We start from the raw sequence: 10,126 nt of genomic DNA, 5'->3' as shown, positions 1-10,126 counted from the left end.
CTATTTGTGAAATTTTCTCCAGAAAGGAAAATAGCAGTGTTGATTGTATATGTCGATGACATCATCCTAATAGGTGACTATAAGGAAGAACTCCTGAAATTGAAGATGCTTTTAGCTAAGGAATTTGAAATCGATGACCTCGAAAACCTCAGATGCTTTCTTGGCATGGAGGTGGCATAATTGAAGAAAGGTATAATTGTCTCCCAATGTAAATATATTCTGGATTTGCTTATCGAGACAGGTATGCTTGGATGTAAACCTGCAGACACTCTAATGGATTCTACCAAGAAGATAAGAATTAAGAAGGAAAGTGTACTAGTAGGTAGGGGGAGATATCAGAGACTAGTCGGCCGATTTATCTACCTCTCACATACTCGACCTAATATTGGCTTCTCTGTTAGTGTTGTAAGTCAGTTTATGAACATCCCAATAGAAGAACACATGGAAGCAGTTAATAAGATCTTGAGGTATCTTAAGATGACTCTAGGAAGAGGTTTGTTATACAAGAAGAATGACAAGAGAGATGTTGAAGTCTTCTCAGATGCAGATTGGGCAGGAGATGTGTCAGATAGGAGATCGACATCAGGGTATTGTTCTTACGTTTGGGGAAATCTCTTGACATGGAGAAGTAAGAAACAGTCCGTAGTATCAAGAAGCAGCACAAGGGCTAGATTTAGAGCTTTAACTCTTGGTATTTGTGAAGGAATGTGGATGCAAAGACTACTTAGTGAGCTGTGAGTAGTAGTTGAGAAGTCCATCAAGACGTTCTGCAATAACCAAGCTGCCATAAGCATTGCAAATAATCCTATGCATCATGATAGGATGAAACACATTGAGATAGATCGGCACTTTATCTCAGAGAAAATTGAGAATGCAATGGTGTAGTTGGTTACACTCCTACAAGGTCACAAACTGCAAACATACTTACTAAAGCGCTTCCAAGACCTAACTTTGAAGAACTGAGTCACAAGCTAGGCATGTACAACATTTACAACCCAACTTGAGGGGGAGTATGGAATTCTCAGTCAAAGTAGGTTAGGACTTGTAGGGATTATATATAATATTTTAGGAATATCTTAATAAGGAGATTTTGCCTGTATATTACTAGATTTCACAGTTATTTTATTTCCTAGATTAGTGGCGGATTCTTTCCTCTGTTAGCTTGATTAGTTCCTAATCTTAGTGCTTGCCTATTGCAGCCAACTCCTCTATATATTTCTATGTAATCTTTTATTCAAGATCAGAGAAATCAGTGAGCAACTCTTTCTTAGAAACTTATAGGATTTCTATTTTTAATACTTTTTTCTTCTCCCAATTGTATGGTTTAAATATTTAATTGTTGGTCAGCCAACGTCAAGCTTTTTGGGATATGGCTTTTGTTATGAGTTTGGGAGATTAGGTTATGTTGTATAATAATTTAACTTAAATAATACAAAAAATCTTGAAATTATCAATGGGATTTGAAAACAAAAATTCCACTTTTCAATGAGGTAATGTTAGAATCTACTATAAAATTAATAATAATTCTACAATAATTATTTTGTTTGTATTCCTTCCTCAGTACGTTTACTGTTTGAGAGTTAATAGTCTTAAATATTAGTAATTATTTTCTTAATAGACACTAAAATTGATCCATCATTTTTTCTTTGGGTGCTGCTTTAAGTAGATGTTATAATGCTGCCATGACCCTACCATGGATGTACACTATATTCACTAGTGTGAACTTGATCCCTCTTTATGTTGAACAAACATGAGAGCTTCGTGAGAGGCATGCATGGCCTTGTGCCGGGTATGGAATAACTAGCACGTGTGGCTGGTTGTCCATGCATGATTGTTTTCACGTGTGTATGATCTCTTAGGTGCTCATTTCTCATATAAATATCAATGCCTCTAATCCCTACTTAGCTAATGATTGTTTTCTATTGTCAAGTATGTGCATATACATAATTAGCACTTGACATAAGCTCTTGTCTTTATACGATTTGATTTATTGAATGTATGAAGGCATCTCTAATATTGATCTTGTTTGCTTGTAATTAATTTTTTTAATACAATTGCTATTTTGAAAACTTGAAATATAAAGTAGGCTCCATTTTTTTTTTCTTTTCCAAATTTCCTTTTTTCACAATTAGACTTACAATACAAACAAACAAAATCTAGTTCAAGAACTTCCAAATTTAGCCAATCTTGTGAACCCTGAAGTAATTAACCTTGATAAAATTTTATTTAGAATGTTACATCAACACCCAAGCATTGATTTCCTCAAGAGTACAAGAGAATTTTTCATTGAATTAAAATGTTAAAATGTGGATACAAATATTAAGACTGAGAACTAGAACATCTTCAATGCTTCACCCCTTTGAGTCCAATGGATCTGAAATAAGTTGGAACAAAACAAAATTTATGGAATGCAACTCTGTAGTTAAACTTACGTAAAGGGATATGATAGTCTAGAAAAGTTTCAAGTCCATCATCCAATTAGTGTGTGCCTAGGTTAAACTAATATGTGGCTAGTTTAAAATCAACTAAGCATAAATAAACAAATCCATTATAATTTATGAACTGGTGTCATGAAAAAAATTATAGAGAATGGTTGAAGCAGAGTATTTTGTTTTGCGAACATGTGGGAGGGGGCAATGAGTGTGAGTTGCTGAAAAAAATACATTAGTGTAAAAAAATGCATTAGTATGCATTCTTTTGTTTATTTTTACAATGTGTTTGATTTCAGGTGGGTAGGAGTGCTAGTGTGTGCTTTTTTCAAAGACTAAGGGTATAGTATAATGAGTTTCAACCATTGGACGGTCTCTACAAGGAAGGCAACTTCACAGAAGCTTTTGGGCTTGTGAAGGAGATGGAGAAAAAGGAGATTGAGCTGAATCTAGTGACTTATAATACTATTATTTATGGTCTTTGTTATGATGGTATGGTTGAGGAGGGTTTGCAACAATTGACGAAGATGATGGTTAAGGGAATCCGACCTGTGTGATAACATTTAACACAATAATCCATGCCTATTGTAAGCAAGGTAAGGTTACATACGCCATTGAACTCATGAGGGGAATGGGTGGTGGAGGGTGTTGTCCAGATTTATTTACGTACATGAGTCTTATAAATGGTTTGTGTGATCCATGTTCGATTTTACTATGTTTTAGCAAAGAGTTCTGGAATAAATCATCTCTTTTTTTATGGTGATACTCGATATTGAATGAGTTCAAGAGGGTGTTGGCATACCCATTGACTAAGATATTTCTTTGTATGATATAAACGAATTAACCTAGTCCCAGTTTGCTAAAGAAAGAATATTAGCTTATTAGAGTAGAAAGTTCATAATATTATTAAGGTTGCTTTGTTCTCTTTTCTCTCAGAATACCAATTTCTGTTGTTGCTTCTTTCCTCTCCACCATCTATTCAGTGGTTTTGCATTTTTCAATATTCTAGAATTGATCAAGTTACTTTGGTTTAACTGAAGCATTGGAGGGGACTAGCCCTAGTTGTATCTGACAATAAAGTTTTTTGGAACAAATCATCGGTGGTGTCTTCGTTTTGAGGGTGGGGGGAAGGGATTTATAAGTAAACCTACTAATATTTGTGATTTTTTTTCCTAATGTTTGTAATGGAAAAGGTGAAATGTGTTTCTTCGTTGTTTTTTTTTTTTTTGGATTAGTTGCTAACATAGTACTCATTAATGAGATGCTACTTAATCTGATTCTTATTGGAACCTTGTGAATGGGTTTAGAAGAGCACTCATAGTTTGCAAAGAAGTTAATTTTCTGTTCTCTCATGCTATAATTTTATTTCCTTAAGTGGACTTTTAATCGCAAAGGAGAAACCTTCCCATATCATTTTGGTCTTGTTATCAGGGTGAGAAGCTTCTAAGAAGTCTTGGGGGTATGTTTTTGAAAACATGGAAGCCTAAGATGGGTTGTCAAATTAAAGGGGCTCCTTATTACAAGAGGTAATGATTCAAAATTACCTAGTGAATGATCATTGGTCCTGGCCTACTTTATTAATTTCTTAGCTTTGTTGGATTGGTTTGTAGATGATTCATTCATAGGGAGAAAATGGAGAAGCTGGGTTTGGCACCCGCTCCCAGGGGTCATTCAAACCCTCGACAATCTCCTTCTGAACCCACTACTGCACTCCAACAAGTTTAGGTACATATTAGTTATACTGATTGAGAATAGATGTATGTGTACACATTTGAATTCATAACATGTATTTATCTGGGATTCTTTTAAAAAAGGTGGAAAAGACGATTCACTTAATGATTTAAGTAACATTTTGGGTGAGCTGAAGGGTATGACCATTGATATGGGATCTGAGATTGAAAGGTCAGTAATTGTAGTTTTTGAACATGAACTCTTTAGGTCGTTTGCATCTATATATCTTTGTAGGATCCTGGTTTTCCTCCATTACTTTTTAGAGAGAGAAAAGGAACCAATCTTCCTTGTTTGATCTCTTAAACAATTGAAGATAGTTCTAGGGTACATACACTTCAAAGACTTAACCAATTTACCTCCAAAGCTTTTGAATCACTTATCTGCTTTTTAAATTGCTTTGTTGATTGTTATCCTTTCTCATCTTATTCACATGTTCTGTAGATTCAAATGAGCTGCCCCAGTGGTGGTACATGCTGACATTGTTTTGGGTGGTAGCTAGATGCTCTATGAGCGAAATAGGCAGAGCCTAGAGGAGGCTCCAGTCAATGTAAATTCAGTTTTTTTTACCATTTCCTCTCTTCAAACATTGTGAAACCTAAACTCCCATCCATTGAGCTTGATTTTTTTTTTCTTTTTGTTTATTTTCTCACTGCTATTGTCATAGTTCAATGAAGAATGTATGTTTTGGGCCTTTCATGGTTGCATAAAATAATTTTTTAGTAGAAATATTCCAAATAATTATTATATTTAAAGACATTTTCTACTACAAATTCAAAATGATTTCTTTCCTTGACTAGCTAATTAGATTTGAGTTGATTCCTTTGTTCCTTCAATACTCTTATCACTGCAAGCAAATACTAGGAGGTTGCTAAAATGATTTTAGAGCATGCACTTTCTTTTACATTCGTAAATTGGAAGATGTCTTATGAACCATCTTTAAAATTTTCCTATTTTAATATTTGAAATATAAAAAAAAACCACTGATAAGTTATTTTTTTGGTGGACCACCCTTTCCATGGTTTGTATTTGTGTGCAAATAATTCACTAATTATTTATTGGTTTTGTCGAAGTGTCTTCATGAGAGGATGTAAATCCAAGCATCATGTCTGAAATTAAAAGAGTTATTTGTTTTGTATGTGTTAATGTTCATTAGCTCCAGCATCTTATTAATGTTCTTGATATATGTTTGCTCTCCAGTGTTTATCAGTAATGTTGGCTAAGAATCGTAAAAGAGGGAATTATTAACTGTATATGTATAAAAATATGTACTTTTGTAATGTTTAAAAAAAAAATGTTGACCAAGTCAACTAAGGTTGACTCAAGTCAAGTCAAGTCAATTATTGTTGACTAGTCAAACAACTTTGACTAAGTCAAATTGACTAAGATATTTTTAAGGAAATTCTAAAAAAATTAGAATTTTTGTAATATCTAGATATATTTTTTGAAAATATCAAATAAGATATTAGCTGAATTTTTGTTTGATTGTTTCATTTTACACAAAGAAAGAAGAGAAAAGTAAGAGGAAAGAAAGAAGAGAAAGAAAAGAAGGAAAGGAAAAGAAAGAGAAATAAAGAAAAAAGTAGGCCCTTACAACTATTTATAATAGTTATAGTAAAATATATGAATATATATATATATATATATATTGCTGATTTTATAGTTGTAAAAATTGAATTTGTTTTGTTTTTAAAATAATTTTGATTTAGAAATTTTAAAGTTAAAGTTGTTTTGTAAATTTTTAACAACATGCATATTCTTTATACATATTTATATTATTGTTTTTATAATTTTAAAGCATGCTAGTATTTGTTATTTTGTTTAAAAAGAATTATTACATGTTTGTAATTGATTTATACATGTTTTATACGTAATTATATATGCTAAAAATAAAATACAGCAACTATGAAAGTTGTTATTTTTGTATTAAATTGACACTATGTTTGCTAGATAGAATATAAAAAAAAATGGTAGCTTTATACGTACGTTATACGTGTTTATACGTATGTTATACGTATTTATACGTATTAAATATAAAATACAGTAACTATAAAAATTACTATTTTTATATAATATATTACTATGTTTACTTTAATTGCATACTCAAAATATTTGTTACTTTATACGTATTTTATCAGTACTTTATACGTATTTTATACTTGTCAAAAAGAAAATACATCAACTATATAAGTTGCTGTTTTTACACACAATACATATATTTTGTTCATAATTTTTTTATAAACATATATGATTTTTGAATAAGTTAAACTGGTGGACAGTTTACTTTAATCATTTTAGTGATGGATTTCCAAGAAATGTTTCTAATTAAAAGTTGGGTAGAAAAGTAATTTATTAAAAAAATATGATAACGAGTTCTCAATTGAATGTCGTGCTTTTAAAATACCCAGTTAATGAGATGCTTCGGCGTATGCCGTATAAGACACGAAAAGGAGAGAAAAGATGAAGTGATGCTTTAGTCATAGACTGTGTAAGACACGAATGAGTGAAATGCTTCGACTAAGGGTCGTGTAAGACACGAAAGAAAGAAAAAGAAAAGAGAGATGAGACTGTACATTTAAGAGTGCACTGGGTATTTAAAACACGTGTATGTTTTATTTTCATTACATTTTGAAAAGAAAATAAATACTTATATGTAGTATTTTAGTGATTTATAAAAGAGATTGTGAAAACCTATAAAGAATAACATGTTGTGACATTTCGGGAATGATGTGTTATTCTAGGATAATAGTTGCGTTGTTTGAGTTCTTATGTATTATGGGATACATAAGAACACAACATCACAACAGGAATCCGGGAGTTTCTTTTCTATCTTTAATAGAGAACAAGATGTAAATAGTTGTATGATTGATAGAGAATATCGGGATCACATGCACGCCAGATTGGCATAAATGAAGATGGCTAGTTAATGTTCATTAATAGTCTAGAGTAGTCAAGAAAGAATGACATATTTAATTTGGCCCGTTTCTTAAGGCCTTGGTCAACGGTTAACCTGAGCCGAAAAATAATTACCCAAATTGGGGCAGAGGCTGGCCATAGAATCAGGAACTAACGGTAGGGTTCCACAATGGTGAAGTATTTGAATAATCGTATTTTGACTGAGATGTTCATATCAGTCGTGACCCTCAACTCTCTATTATAGTACTCTATTATTTGATGTTATATTATGAACAATTATTTTCTTCAAATTTTTAAGTGTTTTAATTTCCTACTAAGTTTTATGACATCGGAGTTCAATTATTTTTAATTGTGTTGAATATCAAATATGCATGATTTATGAATTCTTAGAATGTTTAAACTGCATATAGGATGCTGTTATTTAGAATTGTAAGATTCCCCTATTGGGTAACTCCCCTGTTACTCACGCCTACGACATCACAAATTTTAGGCGCACCTGGTTTAGGCGATCCTTCCGAGGAGGCTCAGTGCCAGGGCCTTATAGATGATCAGTCCAAGCTTCCAGGAGTGGAGCATGAGTATTACTAGTAATAAGTCTTAAACTAGAGTTAGGTTTAAGTCTTTAACTATCGTTTTTGGTTATGTAATTATGAACACTATAGTATGTCATTACTGTTTTACGTATATATGTCAAGCGTTTCTGATGTTTGAGGATACGTGTTTGTTCTGTTGAGCAATGATCAGGTATGACATATAGTTATATTATTTGTCGTTCAAGTTTATGTATTGATTATCATGACATGGGTTTTATATCATGCCTCGGAATTCAACTTGGGAATCATGCGGATTCGGGTTGAGTTTTTGGGGCTTGACAACGTGGTATCAGAGCTCAATATTAGTTCCGTATCGGGATTACGAGCTGTTCCGTGTCTAAAGTCCATAGAGCCTAGTAAGGATAAGATAGAATTCTAAGTTCGTTCTGTTAGTAATGAAAATGGTATTCATTACTAGATCCCTACTTAAGATACTGATTAAGTCTTCCATAAGAATGACCTTAGCCTTATGATAATAAATGCATTGTTGTTGATTAACAGAAACGAGATGAGCGGACAAGATAGAGGCAGAGGTCGAAGGAGAGACCGAAGTTCAGTAGAGGCGGGACATGCATTGGATCAGACCCCCGATCCGATAGCACAGCTAATGTCATTTATGAGATAGATGGCTGAGTCGTAGAATAAGTTTAGAGAGGAGATGCTAGAGTCACAGGCTAGACTAGCCGTAGAAATGACTGAATTCAGGGAGCGCCAGGCTTCATCACAAGAGGCCGACCTTATTCCAACCCTAGAGCCACCTCAGGGGCCACGGCCACAGGTTGTACCGTTGAGGGCCGCAAGAACTCCCCCACCCCATGCACAGATAGATCCGGGATGTGGCTACAAAACTTCCAGCGACTACGTCCACCAAGGTTTGGAGGTTCTTCTGACCCGATTGTGGTCGAGAAGTGGGTTTTGAGGACTAGAGAGATTTTGATTACCATGTTGTGTCTGAGAGACCAGTGGGTACCGATGACTGCATTTCAGTTTGACGGGAATGCCAGCCATTGGTGGCGTTCCGAGAGGAATGTTTTGGGGGATGGATCTTTTGAGTGGGACGACTTTGAGAGGATGTTCCTAGACCGATTCATATCTGAGACGGCCCGAGAGATCAAGCATCAGGAATTTTCAGGATTGGTGCAAGGCAATCTATCTGTTACATATTACGAGTTGAGGTTTACTAGATTGTCACGATATGCACCCGAGCTCATTCCAACCGATCTACAGAAGGCCCATAGATTTTTCAGAGGACTGCGACCCTACCTAAGGGCCAAGATGTCAGTGATTGAGACTACCAGCTATAGAGACACGGTGAGTCGAGCTCAGAGGGTTGAGCGAAAGGATATGGAGTTGCAGACTTCGAGGGGCAGACTAGTAGACCCCAGGCTTCTTTTCCTCTTAGGGCTGATCCGGTCAAGAGGCCGATGTTTTCGAGACCAAGTGTCTCTGTGCCCACGTATTCGCAGTACCGAACTCTACACCACCGAGTTATGGACCAGTTGGGGCTCCAGTGAGGCCAACAAGGCCAAGGGGACCAACCAGACAGATTCCGAGACCACCCGCCCCACAAAGACTCATACAGACAGGGCCACTGACATGCTATGGATGCGGTGAAGCAGGACACATGAAGAGGAATTGCCCAAAGTTGGGACAATCAGCAGGGGGATCATCATCTGCTTCCCAGGTGTTACAAGGTCGAGTTTATGCTTTGACCCATGAGGAATATCAGCCATCTCATGAAGTTATGGAAGGTAACTTGATTTTATCTAATATACAAGTGCACGTATTAATTGATACAGGTTCTTCCAATTCGTTTATTTCTATTAGACTTGCTAGTATATTATAACTAGATGTCGAACACACAGGAAAAATTTTATCACTTTCAACACCTTTAGGAGACAATATGTAACACCCCGAATTTTTAATTCGTATCTCGAGGAAAAAATAAATAGTGGAATTTTAATAAAATCTTGAAAGTGGGATTTAGGGGTAAAATTTTAGGATGTTTCTGATCATTTTTAATAGAATCTGACCTCACCATTATATTCAAAATGATCAAAAAACATAGTTTAGCCTGTAAACACGCTCAAATGCGAGTCCGAATATAAAAGTTGCAAAATCCTTGATTACAGGGTCGGACCAGGCTAAAATAGTGATTTTTTGTTAGAGCAATAATTTTTAAAATTCGATTATACCATTGGGTTCATAACGAAAAATTATTCAACATGGACTATTTATTTGTCATTTTTGGAAATCAGGAAGTCGAATTATCGTCAAAAACGAAAACGACATCAAGTTTAGGGGTCACCTCAGGCCAAAAATGTAAATTTTTGATGGAGACATAATTTTTAGAAATTGACTGCACCATTAGATCCAGAACGGAAAATTAGGTGAAATAGAGTATTCATTTGTCAGTTTTGAAGTCCGGATGATCAAGTTATCATCGATCAAAACAATAGG

General features: G+C 34.7%; 1 pseudogene; it reads left to right on the top strand.

The window, feature by feature from the left end:
• The first annotated feature begins 243 nt into the window (after positions 1-243).
• LOC147391156 (secreted RxLR effector protein 161 pseudogene) lies at positions 244-8,291 on the top strand (annotated as a pseudogene).
• Positions 8,292-10,126: the final 1,835 nt, after the last annotated feature.

Source organism: Akebia trifoliata, chromosome 11, assembly GCF_017979445.1.
Source record: "Akebia trifoliata isolate Shusen 1 chromosome 11, ASM1797944v1, whole genome shotgun sequence".
Taxonomy (NCBI): Eukaryota; Viridiplantae; Streptophyta; class Magnoliopsida; order Ranunculales; family Lardizabalaceae; genus Akebia; species Akebia trifoliata.
This window is presented reverse-complemented; position numbering and strand designations above follow the sequence as displayed.